The 20,079-nt window shown below is 37.1% G+C and overlaps 1 pseudogene; it reads left to right on the top strand.

Annotated features, from left to right (window-relative positions):
* The first annotated feature begins 15,107 nt into the window (after positions 1-15,107).
* LOC105290997 lies at positions 15,108-16,469 on the top strand (annotated as a pseudogene).
* Positions 16,470-20,079: the final 3,610 nt, after the last annotated feature.

Below are 20,079 nucleotides of genomic sequence, written 5' to 3'. Positions count from 1 at the left end.
ACACACACACACACACACACACATATGCTTTGTATTATTAAGTCACTTTGGAAACCCATTGAGAGCCTAAATCCTGAATCCAGGCACAAAGTACTGCCAGAATATCCCTCATTCTCCTAATTATCAGACTTTTCATTTCTTGGCATCATAAATGAAAGCCATCTTTAGTTCAGTTTAAGAACAATCCATTTAATAATTTGGCCAATTTTAAGTCACAAATGTATAGAAAAAAAATTGACACATGCAAGATTTTATGTCTATGCATATTTCTAAATTGAAAAACTACTAAAGGAATTTAAATAAATTACATCTGGACTGAGAAACATGCCAACTTTCAGTCCAATGCAAATGAAAATGGCTTAGATGTACATCATTTAAATCAGTTCTGTGTTTCTTGAAATAACACGTTGTGGTTGTGAATTCACAACCCTGATTTTTTTCTTATTCCATTTCAACTGACTAATATAAGTGGAGGCACAGATAAAAGGATCATTACCATGGCACCTTACCTCTAATCTATATGCCTTGTGTAGCATAGAAGCTCAATTTTTCTCTAGTAATCGGGGCTACCCATCAGTTGCCTATTTTAAATCCCTGATCATGAGAAGGCAATAGACCTTTTTCCCTTGATTAAGTGATAATGTTATCCTATCTTTTTCCCATAGATTGATTACATAGATCATTTATGTTATATGATTTTTTTTTTTCCTAGAACTGACCTGAAATTTTCCCATCCACCATGGAGTCTTTACCTTGTATATACCCTGTACCAGATACACAGCAACATCCCTAGATTTCAGTCTTACCTAAATAAAGTGTATGTACTTGTTTTATTTACTTCTCTATCCTGTGTCCTGCATTGTTTCAAAAATGGCACACCTCTAGTAAGGTTAAAGGACTAAAATTCATATTCATCTTTGATTCTCAAAGGCTAAGCACTAAGCATCCAAATTCTAAGCAAATAAATTAGCAGAAACAATACATTTTATGTTATAAAGATAAAAAGCCAAGTAAGCAAAGTAAGATGAGCCTGATGTGAAACTTGAACATGAAATGCAAACCAAGTGCTACAGAGGAAGCACTCTTTTCACTCTAAGCTTCCTAGCAGGAGAAGTGAAGAAGGAAATAATTATTTCTTTAAAATACACAGAATCCACAAGGCAAAAAATATAACAAAAACAAACAAATAAAAAAAACTGCTGCTCGACAAATAAAAATAATAGTAACAAAATGAGCAGACACTAAATTGTCTTCTATAAATCTGGTGATACTCAACGGTATAATTCAGATCTTGATATATAAGGCAGAATTTTCAGTAACTATAGGAAAAGACAAGGTTTTTCTTGAGCTGGAAGAAAAGATAATCATGTAGGAGTCTCATTTTCACCTCTAGTAGCCTATCTCTACAATTACTTTATCAATTATAATTCTTCATTGTTTATCTTGTCTGTCTCCTAGGCAGAAGAAAAAGAAAGAATAAAGACATTTGTTCTGTTCTTCCACTTGTCATCTCTTTAGCCTCCTTTTAAAACAGAAAGTTTATTTATTCTCCTTTTAAAACAACAACATCACATCCTTTTCTCTAATCAAAGTGATAAATAAATTGTTGTGTTAGACATCAAGTGGTCTCTTTTTTACAAGAATAGAAACCTAAGCATATAAGGTCATGAAAATGACTGCTTTGATGATAATAAAAGCAATAACATGATATCTTTGGTTTATAAGACTCTCAGATCCATAGCTGGCTTCATAATCACTGTCCCCCAAACCCACCTAAGACATGGCCCTTCACTCATTCAGCCGTTTAAGCCAGAAATGAAGACTCTTTGCCATCTCCCTCTCCATGAGTTCCCACATTTATTCAGTCACTTTTTATTAGACTTCCTGGGCATGTCTTAAATCTCCCTGTTCTGTTCCTTTCCAAACACCAGCACCTAGACTATCATCATCTTACCTGAACTGTGGCAATACTTTCCTAACTAGTTCACCTTCCTTAGAATGTGTGCCTCCTACTCATCTCTTCTCCACTCTGTAGCCAGAATGTGTTTGAGAAGCATGTTGATCACACCACTCCTTTTACTTAAAAGCCTTTTGATGGTTCCCTATTGAGCTTAAATAATGCCCAAATTCATGACTGTGGTTGACATGTCTTTGCATGAGCTATGGCCCCTACCTCAACTCTTACAAATATTGTCACTCTTGGTTCCTACTACATTCTTTTTTTTGGTCCTTGAATGGGACAGGGAAACTTTCCCTTAGTAGCTTTTCCTAATGTTCCAAACCCTATCAAGTCACCATGGTATATACCACCGTAATTAACTACTTCTGGAATTCTCTATTTGATACCTACTGTATCTTCTTACAAGAATCATCATGAGAGGAAGGAGAACCAGCATTTTTTTCACTGCTGTATCTTCAAAATTGAACACACACACACACACACACACACACACACACACACACACGCTTGGTATATAGTAGGCACTCAGATATTCACATGAATAAATTGATAATGAATCAAAATAAAATACAAGTTTTCTATCAAGATGGCATGTATAATCAACTGTTTTTCTAGAAATAAGTAGCTTTTGTGCACCCTCATCCCCCAATAGTCTTTACTAGTTTGCTTGCTAGCCAATAGCATGCATTTAGGAACTAGTCTATTGCTATGACAATAAGTAAAGAAAGTTGTCCTATACATTTGTTTAAACCCATACCTACCTGCTACTGTATATTTTGGATTTTTTTCCTAAAAGAAAAAAATGCAACTGTCCTGAATTTTTAGTCCTGGTTCTCAGTATTTGATTTCCAAATATGGTCTGATGGTAGAGCTTACAGCTGAAACTTGAAGAATAAAAAACACTCTATAAATGTTAAAAATCAAATGAAAGCACTTAGAATTCTATTATATTGAACCTAAAGAAACCTCTCCCCCACTGACTACAAGTCTCCTCATCTAACATTCCTCTCTCTCTCTTTCTCTCTCTCTCTCTCTCTCTCTCTCTCTCCCCTGCTTCCCTCTCTATCTCTTTTTGTCTCTCTCCTCCCCCCTTTTCCCTCTCTCTGTCTCTCTGTCTCCCTTTTTTCCTCTCTATCTGCTTCTCTCTCACAATACTATGCAGTAGAACTTTCTGTGATGCTGGACATGTTCTATATCAATGGCCAAGATGGTAGCCACCACGTATGTGTGGCTAATAAACATTTGAAATGTGATTAGTGCAACTAAGGAAATTAATTTTTTATTTTGTTTAATTTTAACTAATTTAAATTTAAATAGCCACATAGAGTTAGTCGATACTGCATTGGACAACATAGTTCTAGACTATACCAGCTAGGTCAAGGAAAATAAAACCTGTGCCATCAAATAATTTTTTTGTATGTTAGAAGAAAAATCTTGAATTATCTGTTAGTAACCTTCCAGAACAAGGATAACATAGAAATAAGGAGGTAGATTGTGGTTGGTTACGATTAACAGAAGGGAAAAAAAAAAAACAGTAAAACAATTCAAACCGGAGTAAACAATAAAGAGATGCATGATTTCACATAGGATGACAGTCCATAGATGGAGCTCACCACCAGGTGGGTCTGATTCAGCAACTCCACTAATCCATCAAGTCCTACCTCATTGCCAACTCTCTCTTTGCTTTTCAAGGTGTCCATTCTTAAAGCAGACCCTCCACCATTGATGAAACGCAGCTGCCAACAGCTGTCTAGACTATGTGCTTCTTCATCCAAATAATGGCAAGAGAAGGGAATGTTTTGAAAAACTCCCTCAGATAAGCAAATATTCTTTCTTAGCTTCTCCCCAGCAAACCACTACTTATGTCTCCTTAGCTTGACTTGGGTCACAACTCAAGCCAATTACTTTGGTCAGGGGAAAAGATTACATTGTTTTACTTAGAGCTATACTACATGCCTGGTGTCTAAATCAAGAGAAATTAGCTTCCCCTAAAAGAGATGCATGTAGTGAGGGAGGTGCGGTACCTAAAAAAGAAAAATTGGGACAATAATGTGAAAAGGGAATGAATATTAAAGACATAATCACAGTGTTGACTAAAGTAGTAATGTTTTCGGACGTGGTTCCGTAGTATAGCAGTTCGCACGACTGCTTTACATGCAGAAGGTCCTGGGTTCACACCCCAGTGGAGCCATAGTCCATGGTCTACTGCTATGCCACCCTGAACAAGCCCAATGTCTGATCTCAGAAGCTAAGTAGGGTCAGGCCTGGTTAGTACTTGGATGGGAGGCCACCTAGGAAAACCAAGTGCTGTAGGTATAAATGATAATAATAATAATAGATAAAAATAAATAAAGTAGTGATGTTTTCATACGTACTTTCAAGACTAAAATATTTTGATATTTTTATAATTGTTTTACTTTTAAAGGAATATATTCATATTTTAAAAGGGAGAAAAAAAGATCTAAATAGAGAAAATTTTAAAATCATTAATAATCTATCACACAAAAAGGTAGCAGTACTCACATTAAAGTATACAGACCGCTAACACTTTACGAACATGCCTATTTGGTTTTGTTACTTTTAAAAAATTGCACTTTAATATGTAATATGTTTTATGATTTGTTTTTTTTTTAATGACAATATCAATTTCCAGTGTTGCTTACTATTCCTCTAATGGTGACCTTAATCCACGTGACCAATCTAAAGTACTTCCTTTTCTCTAAATATTTCACATCTATTTGTTGCTCATAAATTGTGGCTAATCTTACTTTTGTGGCAGTAAATTTTCTGCTATATAAGAAAAAATTAACAACAAGAATGTTTATCTTTTTCTATAGGATACTACATGATATCGGTGTTTAATTACAACAGGAAAACAGAAATCCCCTTTGCCCAGTAAAAGCTTCAGTCCTATCAACTTTTCTTGACACCTTAGGTTTGTACCTGATTTGCTTTCAAGTAAATTTCTCTCCTGGCTTTTGTCTTATTAATATGACCAACTAACTGTTCTCTTTTATTTTGTTTGAATTTCAATTATAGAAAAGAGATGATTTCCAGAAATAGGAAATACATAGGAAAATAGGAATATGTATGTATTTTAATCCACATCTCCACATCTCCATGGGCCTCCTTCCTTTAATTTTATTTTTTTTATTTTTGACTTGGTCAGTGAGGCAGTGTAATAGAAGAGCTATTGGACTCTGGAGTCAGGCTGCTTGGATTTTTATTTCAGCAATGACACTTACTAACTGTTGGATCTTATGCAAGTAACTTCACACAGTTACCTCACTGATAACTAATTCAAGACATTATTATTAAGATGCATATCAGCATGCCTGGCATATTATATCTCTATAAATTTTTAAAATTAAATTATTTCTATGCTATAACAAAGATTTACTTCTAAATTTTCATATTCTTTCTTATTTCTCTATGCTTTTGCAGATTTAACTTTTTCTATTTGCCATATCCTTGCTTTGCCTTCTATTTTTACTTACCTTTCCTCTTCCCCTTCTTTCTTCTAAAACAACCCACTTTTCTAGATTTGGTTCTGGTGCATCATTCTCCATGGAGTTTTTCTTGGCTCCCACGTTTAGGGTCGACAGCCCTCCTCCGCACTCCTACAAGATTCAGTGTCAACTGCATTTGCTACAGCATCTATTGCTCTGTGCCATATTTGTCTGTTTACCAGTCTCTCCACTAGACTATCTTTCATCTCCTTATCTCCAAGTAGTGCATAATGCCTTTCGGTTTTTCAAACACGCCCTTCTTAACTACAAGCTTTTGCACATCCAGTTTCCTCTTTCTGGAACATTCTTTTATTCTATTCTTTACTCAAATGGCTCTTTTTTATTCTTCTAGTTTCAGAGACACTTTCCCTGACCTTATAATTCCCTGTTTGGAAACATGCAATGTTTTTTCAATGCATAGAATATAATATCTGCTTAAAAATAAAACATAAACCACAGGGCCTAGCATAACTGTCTGCCCATATTTTTAACCCAAATATAATTCCATTCCTTTCTACCCACTCCTACACTTACCATGCTCCAGTCACTCTGGTCTTCTCTCAGTATTGCTTTCAGGTATTCATTCATTCAGCAAGCATTCATTCAACAAACAAAGTACAGAGAATAAAACTCAAGAACTGGTGAACAGCATAATCATTACCCTGTCTCACACACTTCAAATATTTTCCAGGGCCTTTGTACATGCTATAAGCTCCTGTTTTATTCATTGCTGTTTACTTACCATCTGGCAATGAACCTGGCACATAGTAGGTACGCAATCAATATTTATAGAATAGGTGAAAAATGAATGTATGAGTGAATGAATAAATAGCCATTTCTCATTATTTCTCATTTATTCATGTTTTAGGTCTTTTGTGAATTTGCAGCAATATTCTAAGCAAGTGGTTGGCAGTGGGCTGCGTAGAGAGGAGGCTGGGAAGAATTTCAGATGATGTGTCTGTATGTGTATGGGTGTTTGTGTGGGAATCTGAGTCTGAAAACGGCTAAAAAATCTCAAACCACATTCCAGTGCCAAAGAGAAAGGCTTTTGCATTGCTTTTTGTTTTCTCTCATCCACCCTTTTGTCCCTTTCTTCTAACACACCATATTGACAGTAGGCCTTCCCCACTCTTGATTTCCTCCCTCACATTCAGTTTTTTTTTTTTTTTTCATACTGGAATGGAGAATATGTGGTGTCTCTGGGAGTCCCAGCTTAGAGAGGAGAATCTAGCAGTTACTAGTTTAGAGTAGAGGACAAGAGAATTAGAAAAAGGAATTCAGGGAGAACCTTAGACCTGACTGAATGGGGTGGGAGAATGCACTTGAGTATGCCTGTACTTAAAGAGTCCCTAAACCAGAGGTCCTCAATTTTGGCTGTGAATTACAGTAACCTGCGGAGTTTTAAAACTCTAAAGGCCCCCATCCCAGATCAATCAAATTAGGATCTCTGGAGATAGATAGACACAGGCAACAATGTTTTTCAAAGGTTCTTAGGTGGTTTCACTTTGCAGCCAAGTTTGAAAACCACTACACTAAAACAAAAAAATTACTACAGGTCTGGTCACTACAGATACCCTAGAAATACCTGTGATTTCTTGTTAATTAGTTACCAATTAGGAGGCACCTTCTCTGTGTTTAACAGATTTTAAGTTAGCCAAATGTACACGTTTATTGAATGCTTGCTATGTGCTTGATATGAAAATAGCTACCATATAAAACCTCTGTTTTATTAATTTAACTGTATAGATTATGTGAATCTTAATGCTCAAAACGATGATTAGTAGACTTCATGGGTGCATTCTTTATATGCCCCCTTCTAAGTTTTTAGTCATTTAGTCATATCTCCCCTTGCTGAGCTAACTGCTGGTTCTAGGAGTCTCTCTTGTGGCTCAAGGTAGCCCCATTCGCTGGCCAGGATCAGAGATGAGCACAGAAGCCAGTTTGCGCCAATAATATCTGCAGCCAGGTTTGCAAAGACCTTTTGGAAAGACCCTTATTCATTCAACTAAAATAACTTCAGGAAATGATTTTCTCTTTTCATCCAGACCTGAACAAGAAATCAGATCATTGACTAGGAGTTATCAGGCATTTGGAGATCCAGAAGGAATGCCAACATTACCATGAGGCTGGTACCATGGAAAGCAGAGCAAACAAGTTGGGGAAATGTCCTTTGCTGAATCAAACCAATCCTAAAGTCTATTCAATACTAGACTTTCTCCTGTTATAGGTCGAGGCAGCTTGAGCTGGGATTCTTTTACTTGCAACCAAAAGCATCTTAATTAACAAAGCATTAAGAGACAGCCTGCAACTATTGAAACATAAAACTAAAAATATCACAACAATATTATTTAATCCAAACTCCTACTTTTAAAATAAGATTTAGACCAAAGAGGTGAAGTGACTTGTATAAGGTAACACCTTCTACCTGACCTTATATTACCTAGTTCTAAGTCTGGATCTCAGGCATCCTATTTGCCAGCACACTGCTCATGCTACGAAATTATAGTCATCTTCATTGTGAACACTCACTTTAATTTTCTAGTGTTGCTAAATTTGCTGTGATGACCCTAATTTTTAAAATGTCATTAAATTTCCTTGGAAGGAACACTAGAAAGATATTTTCAACGCCTCTCTCAAAAGATATACTCAAAGCCTATAGATACCATTTGATTTTTAAATGTAGACATCATGAAAGAATATGTAAAACTGTTGAAAATATATATCACACAACCCACCCCAACCCCCCCAAAATTAAAGTTCTATCCAGCTAGGCTGCTTCAGTAAATGATGTTGCTGAATATATAAAATACTTGAAACTAAATTTAAAAATGCTCCCCCCTCCCCTTGATTAACCAGATTGTCCCCTCCCCTATATATAGGAACGCTATGTGCCTGAGCCCACTTGCCATCTGTCATCACATTTTCCGAACTTCTCTTCCACCCCCTCCTCTTACACAATCTTATCGCATAAAAATATTAGATTTCAGGGATTTGTATAATTTCATTAAATTTTCTGAGCCAAGTAAAAATAGAGGAAGTACTGGTATATAAGACTGACTTGTTTTTGAGTGTCCAACCCACATCCATTGTAGCCAGTTAATGCCCTTTAGACATTATGTGGCCAGGAATAACAAGGATAAGGGTTTTTTTTTGTTTCTTTTTATGGCATTTCGTATTAGAAATTTGCAGGTGTTCCCCATATTGCAGAGAGAAATTTGGATAGTTTCCAAAGAGTCTTGACTCATATACCATCATATTGCTTTGTTTATTACCTTTTGTAAAGTTTCGTGAGTTTTCTCAGAATATTAGAAAAATAGTTACAAACCAGTCGAGGATTTTCTATGTTGCTGCTTCCCCTCTACAATTTTGGAAATGATTTTTAACCATGTAAATACAAAGTGACTCTACTCACCCAAGTACTTGGAACAGAGACTTAAGTCTTTCTTGGTTGCTCTCTTTCCTGCTTCTCGCATACAACCCAATCTTGGCCAATGCTTTTGTTTCCAGACCACACAGAAGGTTTTTGAAAAGTGACCAGGGAGATTGGCTACCAAGTATAACATCTATACATAATGAAGAACTATTAGCAATGACTCTCTGAACAAGGTTCTTTCCTGCTTCTCCGCATATGTAGGTGAAAGGAGGCTTGTAGTGAGCATCCTGTTGTATCTGCCTTCCTCTTTCTCCCATCCCCACCCTTGGTAGTTCTGAAGACTCATCAATCACAGTGTCTCAACTGTCACATGACTCGGGCCTGACCAATCAGGAATTCCCATGCTCTGTCAACAGAGATTGGTCCAAGTGTGGGCACATCACACAAAAAGAACACTAGGAAGAAAGAGAGTCACTTTCATTATGACATAGACTTAGGGCTACTGGTGGCTATTTCTACCCACCATGAGAAAAAAAAAAAAAAACCTGCCTGTGGCCACAGAGAATATAGTTACACCAAGAAGAGAAAGAGGCAAACTAGGACTAAAAGTTGTAAAAAGAGAAGGAAGGAGGAAAGGAAGAATAGAGTCTAAATCAGGGATTCACAAATATGGTCCGCCTCTTGTTTTTGTAAGTTAAGTTTTGCTGGAACACAAAAACACCCATTGTTTATGTATTTTCTATATCTGTTTTCATGCTACTGTGTGGAATTTAGTTGGAATGGATAAACACCTAATTGGGTATGCCTGAATCAGGACACATCAAATACCTTGTCCTCTTCAAAGTTCTTATACTTTACTGAAGGACAAGATAGGCAAATATATATTTATAGCACGGTAAGATAATGGGGAAAATAATATGGAATAGAAAGAACACATAAACTTAACAAAATAACAATAGTACCAATGATGATAATAATGTTGCTGATGATGACAACTACCAATTATAAATGCATATTAAGTTGCAACTTTATGTATGTTGACACTCTCCAAACAACCTTACGGAGTAAATATATTATTATTCAGGATAGGTTAAGTTTACCTGCAGTAACATACACCAATATCTCATGCTACATATTCGTGGTTGATCAGTAAAAGGCTCTGCTTATTGTAGACAGTCAAGATCCCGGGATAATGGAGTCTCTTTTTTAACATATTCTTCCATGTTTACCTCATCAAGAGAAAGGATCATGGCAAATCACACACTGCCTCTAAAAGTTTCTGTTCACAATTAAAGCACATTATTTCCACTCATATTTCATTAGCCAAAAGAAATTACATAACCATACCTAAATTAAAAATCACTGGTGAAATGTAATATTACCATGAGCTCAGGAGAAGAACTGGTAATATTTGGAGAATACCAGGAATGTTTAGCAAAGTAGATATCATTAGTCTTTATCTTTCCAATGAGGAAATACAGTGAGGGGAGTTATGAGACTTCCTCAAGGCCATAAACTAGTAAGTAGTAGTGTTTGAATTGAACTCGTCAGTATGACTCTTATTTTGTACCATGCCAATACATTTTCTCATTAACTTTGTGTTGGAAAATAGCAGAGTTTACAGATGAAAGGAATAGTTAGTTTACATAACAGAACACCAGGAAAGATGTAAAACGTTTAGGCTTGATGAGCTTGGAAATAGAAAGCCCTTTTACCTTTTTGATAATAGCATTTACATTATGTAAACAGTATTTAAGGAAGATATGGATGGCAGTTTTGACTAGAGAATTTGGCCTGGGGTAAGATGATTTGCGGGCACAATAGAAGCATAAATGAGACAATGCAATTAAAAAAGAAGAAGGCATAGAGAGGAGAGGAGCGAGAGGGGGAGAGAGAGAGAGAGAGAGAGAGAGAGAGAGAGAGAGAGAGAGAGAGAGAGAGAGAGAAAGAGAGAGGGAATTTGAGAATAGGTAGTTGAAAGAGAGATTTTAGACTGAGACTATTCCTGTTCTGAATACCTTAAGTATAATTCTCTCCTAAAATTTTGGGTTCAAATATTTATGAGACAATGTTGCTATTTCTTTTAGAGTCTTGTCAAATATAAAACAGGAGGAAAAATCTGTTTGTGAAGGAAGTTTACAGTATACTTAAGGCTTATTTTTAAAAATAAATAAAACTTGATAGATAGGGCAATAAACAACAAGCCTTACCAGTAACCTGCCAGGAGCACTAACAGGAAGCATCTGTAGGCTGCCAAGAGCCAGAAATAAGAATGAACAGTTCTTACTGTCAGCGAGTCACAGGAACATTCATAAACAAAGAGGATAGTTAGGGCGCAGCATCTCTAAACCAAGTTACTCTCTGTCACGAACGCACTCACAGTTTATGTGGAATACACCCACACAGGTAAAATCACATCTGAATCAGATGTTGCTGCTCCCTTTGCTATGAATTCCAGATTTTGTTTTAGCCTGAAATTGTGACATGGTATATACAAAAATATGTACAGACTTTTAGAGAAATTTAATACTGTAGGAATATTAAACTTTGCATGACCTCAATAATTAGGAAGTATGTATGACCAGAAAAGAGTCGATGTGTTCCCTCAGAATATTTATTATTGTAACGTTTATATTTATTAAATGCACACAGGCATGATTAATTATTTTTCTGTCCCTACTATGTTCTGGGCACAATTACAGGAGCTGAAAAAGCAATCATGAAGAAGAGAAACAATCTTTACTTTCATGGAGTCTTCTATTTTAACAGAGGAAAAAAAATGTGAAAACAAACAAGGTGATTAAAGATTGGGGTAAATGATATAAAGCTATGAAAATGATGATGTAGAAAATCTGGGGACAAGAAATGAGATCAACTTTAGGCAGTGGTCAGGTACCACTTTGAGGTGGGTACCTTTGAGCTAGAACCTGAAAGATAATAAACCAAGTGATGACGAAATATAATATGTAGTTGAGCTTGTTTCAATTAATAAAGACTTTCTTTCTGAAGACAAAAGTATAATAGAGAGCTGGGATATAAAGCTCATTGGATGAGGACTCAAGAGATCTGAGTCTCTCTCCTGCCACTTAATAGCTGCATGCCCTTAAGCTAGCCACATAAACTTTGCGAGTCTCGATTCTTAATCTGAGGAATGTGTGGGTTGGGCCAAAGGATCCCTAAGGTCTCTTAGCACTAAAAGTTTATATTACTTCCTCTCCTGTTTCTATTTGTGTACATATAAGCATGTGCACAAACACACACACACAGATGACATATAAAAGCCTTCTATTTTCTAATTGTTGTCAGGCATAGACTCTGGGCAAATTAAGAAATGATTATTTAATAAGATTTTATTACTAGTGAAAGCCACCATGCCCACCTTTAGCCTCTTTCCAAAACTCTACCTTTGCTGAAATACCACATTAGCTATTCCATAAAGATCCCTAGAGAAAAATGTAACTGCCTTATCTTAGAGGATACATCTACACCTCTCTCTCAAACTACCTGTCACTGCTCATAGCCTCTGATACACCAAGTGTATGTAACTATTCCTCCATACTCTCTCCCCAGTGTGCCCTAAAACAGCTTCATCAGATTGGACCAGAAGTGAACATTTGATTCAAAGAAGGATCAACCATAGGCTGGCCACTGACTTGGGGGAAAAAGGAAAAGGTGAGTCAAGCCAATCAATTTGCTTATAAGGAATTTTGATTTGGGATTATAAAACATTGACTGGGTTAGTGGCAGTACCAAAAATTAAGGACAAATAAAGGGTTGCCAAAGCATAATGATGACAAAGCATTTTAATGAAGTCTGTGGACTCAGGGACTGTTGAAACTCCCAGAACTATTTAGATCCAGACTCACTCTCCAGTTTTATCTCCTATGAGGCCCTAGTATTACAGTATTTCCTGTTCCCAATTTCTATCAAATTTCTCTGTGTCCTATCAACAACCTCCATTTCTACTTGAACTAGCTTAACTGGATTTCTTTCAACAAATTGTATTCACTACGACAAAGCCCGGCTTATTCAATAAATAAGCTAAACTCCATGGAGATCTTAATGATAACCAGATTTAGAAACAGAAGTAATAAATAAAAATGGGGAAAAAACTGTGCTTTCAGGAAATAGAGGTCAGACGACCATGAGCTGCTGGCACAGGGAGACACGAATGGCATTTAAGCAGAAAGTTGGATTCCAGAAAACAGGCAGTTTGAGGCATACTCCAAAACTGGTCTAGAAGGATCTAAAAGAGGCAACTAGGATGAGAAAATTCGATCTACAATTATACTAATAATAAGTGCTTAACTGTGTAAGAAATAAACAGCCTTCATAAATCTCAAACATGTTTATCTTCTCCCATCTTCTTCCTGGTACAATGCATACTTTATAGTAAAAAAGAAATTAATATAATTAGTGGAGACATGAAACCACATAAGAAGACATTTTCTCCTAGTCATTCTTTAAAGAACATTCTATTTTTCCATCCCTGTGTAATTCTTTAGAAGTTTTTCTTAATTCTATGGTTTATGCTCCTCAACTTAGGGATCATGGGGACACAAATCGAGCTCATCGTTTTAAGAAGAGGGTGGTATGGAATGATCGTGCAATAGTCACTTTCAACTGCCATCTGTGACAAGTCTGTAAAACATTTCGTTTGCATAATATATGGGAACTTTATTAAAATACAGCACACTGTTACAAGAAGTGGGAATATTCTAAGTCAAATTATGTCTCCTCATAAAACCGTCTCCGTGGTACTGGTAACAAAACAGAGTTCTTCTGTACTGCTTTAAATAAAAAGAAAAATCCACTGCTCAAGAAATTATCAAATAGACACTAAGCTTAGTTTAATTCAATGCTATAGAGGTGTTGTGAAGTTATAAGAAGAGCAAGACTGAGCAAAGGTCGTTTAGCAGAAAGATATCTGGACTGAACATCTCTGCTCTAGGGTAAGCAAGGACAGAAAAGCAATCCGTTTATAAAAGCAGGCACTGTGTGCCATCCATAATGTAGACCTATATATCTGACCTAAAAAGGCCACTCACTGCTCATGTTTCCAGAATAGAAAAAATGTATATCGATACTTTATCTGTAAGAAAAAATCTTTATGTTTAGTCAGAATTGGGCCAGCAAACAGATATCTTGACAGCATGCTAAAGAATCTAGGAAGAATGAGTGGAGGATGCTTGGACTCTTAGTCATTCTCTGCCTCAGTCTCTAAAACACAGATGACATCCTTGCTTTAAAAAAAAAGGTATACTTGTTTGTCTAGGCCCAGAATTTAAAAAAAATATATGCTATTATTTTCACAGCTTCAAATCTGATTATGGCTACAGATGGAATTTTTAAAAAGCTATCAGATTAGCAAAGACCATGGTTGCTAATTACTATTAGTTTGAATCACCCCCAACATCCTATTTAAATTGCAATGATCAATTTGGGGGAAATCTAAAGGAGAAAGAGGACAAGGGGGGATGAAAGAGGGGAGATGAAATACCTTCAGTGTTTTAATTATCCCAGTCTAATAAAGTCATTTGAATTATCAATGAACAGCTTAACTTTACTCACTATGAAAGCATTCCTATTGAAATGCAGGCCCAAGAAACAATCTTAGGAGGCATTTTTAATTGGTTGGTTCCAAACCCTTTACAGAAAAACTTATAAATGATGTTCCTTCCCAAATAGTCTGAATGACAGGGACTCCTATGTCATATTTATTTCAAGACAGATGGTGAGAACACAATTTACTGTTCAGTTTCAATTCACTGATGTCTTTTATAAGCAACACGGTAAACGAGCTGCTAAAGAGGAGGGCAAAGCCATTTTGTCTAATTTTAACAATACCAGGATGAAACCTTGTGCTTTAATATCATAACTTAATTCCCTGCAGTTTTTATAAAACTTGCCTTAAATTTGTCATCTAAAACTCATAACTGATCAAATCTAGACATGCTCCTAAAACATAAAAGAGAGTTTGTAGTTTTCCATGCTATTCCTGACACAACTGTCCACCTCTTATTGAGTGCTCGCTGTGAACCAGCTTCTGTGCTAAATGTTCATAATCTTTATGTGTGTTAATCTGACAACACTGAAAGATTAAATCTCAGATAGGTTAGGTACATTTTCCAAAGTTACACAGCTCACAAAAGGCCAAGCAAAAATGCAAACTTGTTATAAGGTTTAGAAGCCCACATTCTAGGTTCTCTTACATCAACCGCCTAAGAGTCTCCTCTTCCTCTCAGCCATCTGCTTGGCAGCAACAATGCGTGAGTGCATCTCCATCTAGGCTGGCCAGGCTGGTGTTCGGATTGGCAATGCCTGCTGGGAGCTTTACTGCCTAGAACATGGCATCCAGCCTGATGGCCAGATGCCAAGTGACGAGACCATTGGGTGAGGAAGACGACTCCTTCAACACCTTCTTCAGTGAGACAGGCGCTGGCAAGCATATGCCCAGGGCAGTATTTGTAGACCTGGAATCCATGGTCATTGATGAAGTTTGCATTGGCACCTATCGCCAGCTCTTCCACCCCAAGCAGCTCATCACAGGCAAGGAAGATGCCACCAATAACTATGCTTGCAGGCACTACACCATTGGCAAGGAGATCATTGATCTTGTCTTGGACCGAATTCAGAAGCTGGCTGACCAATGCACAGGTCTTTAGGGCTTCTTGGTTTTCCATAGCTTTGGTGGGGAAACTGGTTCTGGGTTCACATCCCTGCTGATGAAACATCTCTCTGTCGATTATGTCAAGAAGTCCAAGCTGGAGTACTCCATTTACCCAGGCCCCCAAGTTTCCACAGCTGTAGTTGGGCCCTACAACTCCATCTTCACTACCCACACCACCGCAGAGCACTCTGATTGTGCCTTCATGGTTACAAGGAGGCCATCTATGACATCTGTCATAGAAATCTTGATATTGAGTGCTCAACCTATACTAACCTGAATAGATTGATAGGTCGAATTGTATCCTCCATCATTACTTCCCTGAGATTTGATGGAGTCTTGAATGTTGACCTGACAGAATTCCAAACCAACCTGGTGCCCTATCCCCACATCCACTTCTCTCTGGCCACTTATGCCCCTGTCATCTCTGCTGAGAAATCCTACTATGAACAGCTTTCTGTAGCAGAGATCACCAATGTTGAGCTGGCCAACCAGATAGTAAAATGTGACTCTCACCATAATAAATACATGGCTTGCTGTTTATTATACTATGGGGACGTGGTTCCCAAAGATGTCAATGCTGCATTGCCACCATCAAGACCAAGCGTACCATCCAGTATGTGGACTGGTACCCCACTGGCTTCAAAGTTAGCATTAATTACCAGCCTCCCTCCGTGGTACCTGGTGGAAACCTAGCCAAGTACAGCGAGCTGTGTGCATGCTGAGCAACACCACAGCTATTGTTGAGGCCTGGGCTTGCCCGGACCACAGTTTGACTCGATGTATGCCAAGCGTGCCTTTGTTCACCAGTACGTGGGTGAGGGCATGGAGGAAGGAGAGTCTTCTGAGGCCCGTGAGGACATGGCTGCCCTTGAGAAGAATTATGAGGAGGTTGGTGTGGATTCTGTTGAAGGAGAGGGTGAGGAAGAAGGAGAAGAATACTAAAGTTAAAATGTCACAAAGGTGTTGCTTTTTCAGGAACTCTTATTCTGTGTTAACATTGAAAAGTTGTGATCTAATCAGTTAATTTGTATGTGGCAGTGTATACTCTCATATACAATTACTGGCCTATGCTTTAAAACACGATGCTTTGTTACAGACCCAACCTGTCCATTTCTCTTATGGGTTTGAATAAAGTATCCCCTGTCTTAAAATAAATAAATAAATGAATAAATAAATACATACATACATTAGAACCCACTTTATTAATCAGCTCTTTCTTTAATTTCATTACTCAGCAGGATGCTGGAACTTTAGTAACAAGGCCTGAGCAACCACAGCCTCACCTTTGAAATTCCAATCCAGGTTTCTATTTTGGTGAATTTTTTACCTGGCCACTAAACACCTGTATTATTTTGTGCCTTGACTGGATGAAAGGAAATTGATTTTTGAGGGGTGAATATAAAAAGTTTAAGTAGGCTTTGCCTCATGAAAAAGGTACATGTGGTGCAACTATGTGCTCACATATTGAATTCCTTACTACAGTACAAGTTCCATAACTTCAGAGACCTAGTTTTTTACCCCAAGATTGGAGCCCAGAGCTTGGCACTTAGATATCCAAGTATTTGTTCAATGAATGAATGAGTGGATGAGTGAGTGAATTAATGAGTGACTGAGTGAGTAAGTATAACCTTCATGACCCAGTTGCTTTGACCAACTATCCTGCTAATATCCATTTATTCTCTGATTCCTAGCTGATGGTTCAGTTTTTAACCCAATATGATGCCCAATCCCAAAGTTTCCTTGAGTCTTTCTCCTTGATAGAAAGCTCTGTCGACCCACAAGCTTATCTCAGTTTCAGAATAAACTTTTCTCAGGGAGTACTTTCTTTTTTTTATAATCTAGTTCTCCTCCTCCTTCTCCTCCTCCTCCTCCTCCTCCTCCTTCTTCTTCTTCTTCATTTTCTTCTTCTTTTACTTTTTAAATTGAATTTATTGGGGTGACATTGGTTAATAAAATTATACAGGTTTCACGTGTACAATTCTATGATACATCATTCACATATTGCATTGTGTGTTAACTACCTAAAGTCAAATCTCCTTCTGTCACTATATATTTGACCCCCTTTACTCTTATCTATCTCCCACCTTCTTCCCTCCGGTAACTACTGAGCTGTTATCTGTGTCTATGAGTTTTGTTTGTTTGTCTTGTTTATTTGTTGCTTTCAGTTTTATATCTCAGATATTTTACATATTATTTCTATACTTAATTTACCAGGACATGAAAAAAAGTATAGATTACTTTTTGTGCTTTAAATTAAAGATAAGTAATCAAACTTTTTAACAATGAAATAATGCTGTTAGTGGTTTACCATTTGTAGTCATTCAAAAAATATTTATTGAGCTCCTACTATGTGCCAGGTATGTTGTAAGAGCTGTGGGTATTGTGAGGATGAAAACAAAACAGACAAGAATTCTCGATCTTATGGAACTTCGATTCTAGGAGAGAGAGCCAGACAGCAAACCAAATAATAAGTAAAACATAGGATGTGTTAGGAAGTAGTAAACAGCAGAAAAGGGAAAAGAAGAACAGAAGTCGGGTAGGAAGTGATGAGCACAGGGAGCAAATTTGAAATAAGGTGAGTGTTATAGGTTGAATCGTATACTCTCAAAAAGGTATACTGAAATCCTAACCTTCAGTACCTCAGAATGCGACCTTGTTTAGAAATAGAGCCTTTACAGATGTAATTAATTAAGATGATATACTAGAGTAGGGTGGGTTCTTAATCCAATATAATTGGTGTCCTTATGAGAAGATAGTATGAAGACACATGGGGAGAGTGCCATGTGATGACAGAGGCAGAGACTGGAGCGTTGCAGTTATAAGCCAAGGAACACCAACATTTCTGTCCATCACCAGAAGCTAGAGGCAAAGAAGAATTTTACCAAGAGCTTCAGAGGGGATGTATCCTTGCTGATACCTTCACTTTGGAACTTCTGGCCTCCAGAACTGTGGGAGAATAAATATTTGTTGTTTTCAGCTGCCTAGTTTGTGGTACGGTGCAATGGAAGCCTGAAGAAACTAATGTAGAGGTCAGGAAAGCCTAAACTGTGAGTATGACATCTGAGAAAAGACTTGAAGTTTATAAGGGAGTCATCCATGTAGCTATCTGGGGGAACAGGAAACAGAAATGGACTTAGCATATCCATGTGGCTACTAGGAGGCCAGAGTGGCTCTGATAAGATGAGGACAGAGTAGTCCATGAAGGCCAAGGGTAATGAGATCTATATAGCATGGAGTCTTGCAGTGCAATAGTGCTCAAACTTCAGCTGGGCTTCCAATTCACCTGTTAAAACATAGATTGTTGGGCCCATTCCCATAACCTCAGAGTTTCTGATGAAGTAGATTTGAGGTAGGACCTGAGAATATTCGTGTTGAACAAGTTCCTGATGCTAATATTGTTGGTCCAGGGACCATACTTTGAGAACCGTTGTTGAAGGGCATAATAATGACTTAGACCATTGTTCTGGATGAGCCAAAGCTATTAGAAAGTTAGAGCAGAGGAGTGACTCTATGACTTGTGTTTTAGCAGAACACTGTGCCTGCTGGGTTGAGAATAGAGTGTAAGGGATGACAGGTTGAAGCAGAGATCAGTTGTGAGATTACTGGAAGAAAAAGTGCATAATGTGAAGCACCTATTTAAAAGTGCATATGAACTAGTATGTGTTACAGATTACCCAAGTTGTTTCGAAGGGGTGAAGAGTGTTTTGATTAGTTCACAGAAAACAAATATTTAAAAAAAAAAAAAAAAGATTTGAGTTACTTGGTGCTTGAAAGTTTGGCATTCTTAGAGAACAGCATTTATTTACTATAAGTTATATTACCTTTGAGTGGTATCATCTTCCCTGCCACTCACCTCCATGCATAGCCAATTCAGCAATTAAGCACATGTCACATCTTGAAATTTTTAATGGGCCCTGTGAACCATCCACTGGAGTTTTGATTTCTTGGATTGCTTTTGGAAGAGACTACATTCTAATGCCAATTCAGAATTCTTTGAATTGTAAGAGTTATTGTTTGAGTAGCTAATGAGGACTCTAGGGTGCATGTCTTATTAAAGCTCTCAGATCATTCTCAGTGTGACCTTTAAGGAGGTCCTAAAATATATTAGAACACATATTATGTTTTTATATAAAACCTAATTCTTACAGTGGAAGAAATTTCAAAGGTGAAGAATAAAATAAAATACAAGGGTTAATTATGATAAAAAAAGTAATATTTAGAAAAGAATAATGTTTTTAACCTTTTGAAAGCATTTGTATTCTATTAACACATTCTCTTTTCACTCAGGGTGTGCTCTCACCTTCATGTTGATCTATTATCTTGACAATATATTCATAACATCCACCCAGATTGCTTTAAAACAAAAAAGTTTTACTTCTTGGCTGTTTGAAAGATATTTTGAGTTTTGTAATTTTGGTTTTATAAATACCTTGATTTTAAAAAAGGGTAATTTTTTAAATAACCCAAATTCTGGAGAAAGACATAGCCTATGACCTTCTTATTCCAAAGGCAAAAGTGAGGCATCTTCAAAGTCTTATTTAGACCACTTGAAAGCTGACATACTTTA

This window comes from Pteropus vampyrus, unplaced genomic scaffold (genome assembly GCF_000151845.1).
Source record: "Pteropus vampyrus isolate Shadow unplaced genomic scaffold, Pvam_2.0 Scaffold41, whole genome shotgun sequence".
NCBI lineage: Eukaryota > Metazoa > Chordata > Mammalia > Chiroptera > Pteropodidae > Pteropus > Pteropus vampyrus.
This window is presented reverse-complemented; position numbering and strand designations above follow the sequence as displayed.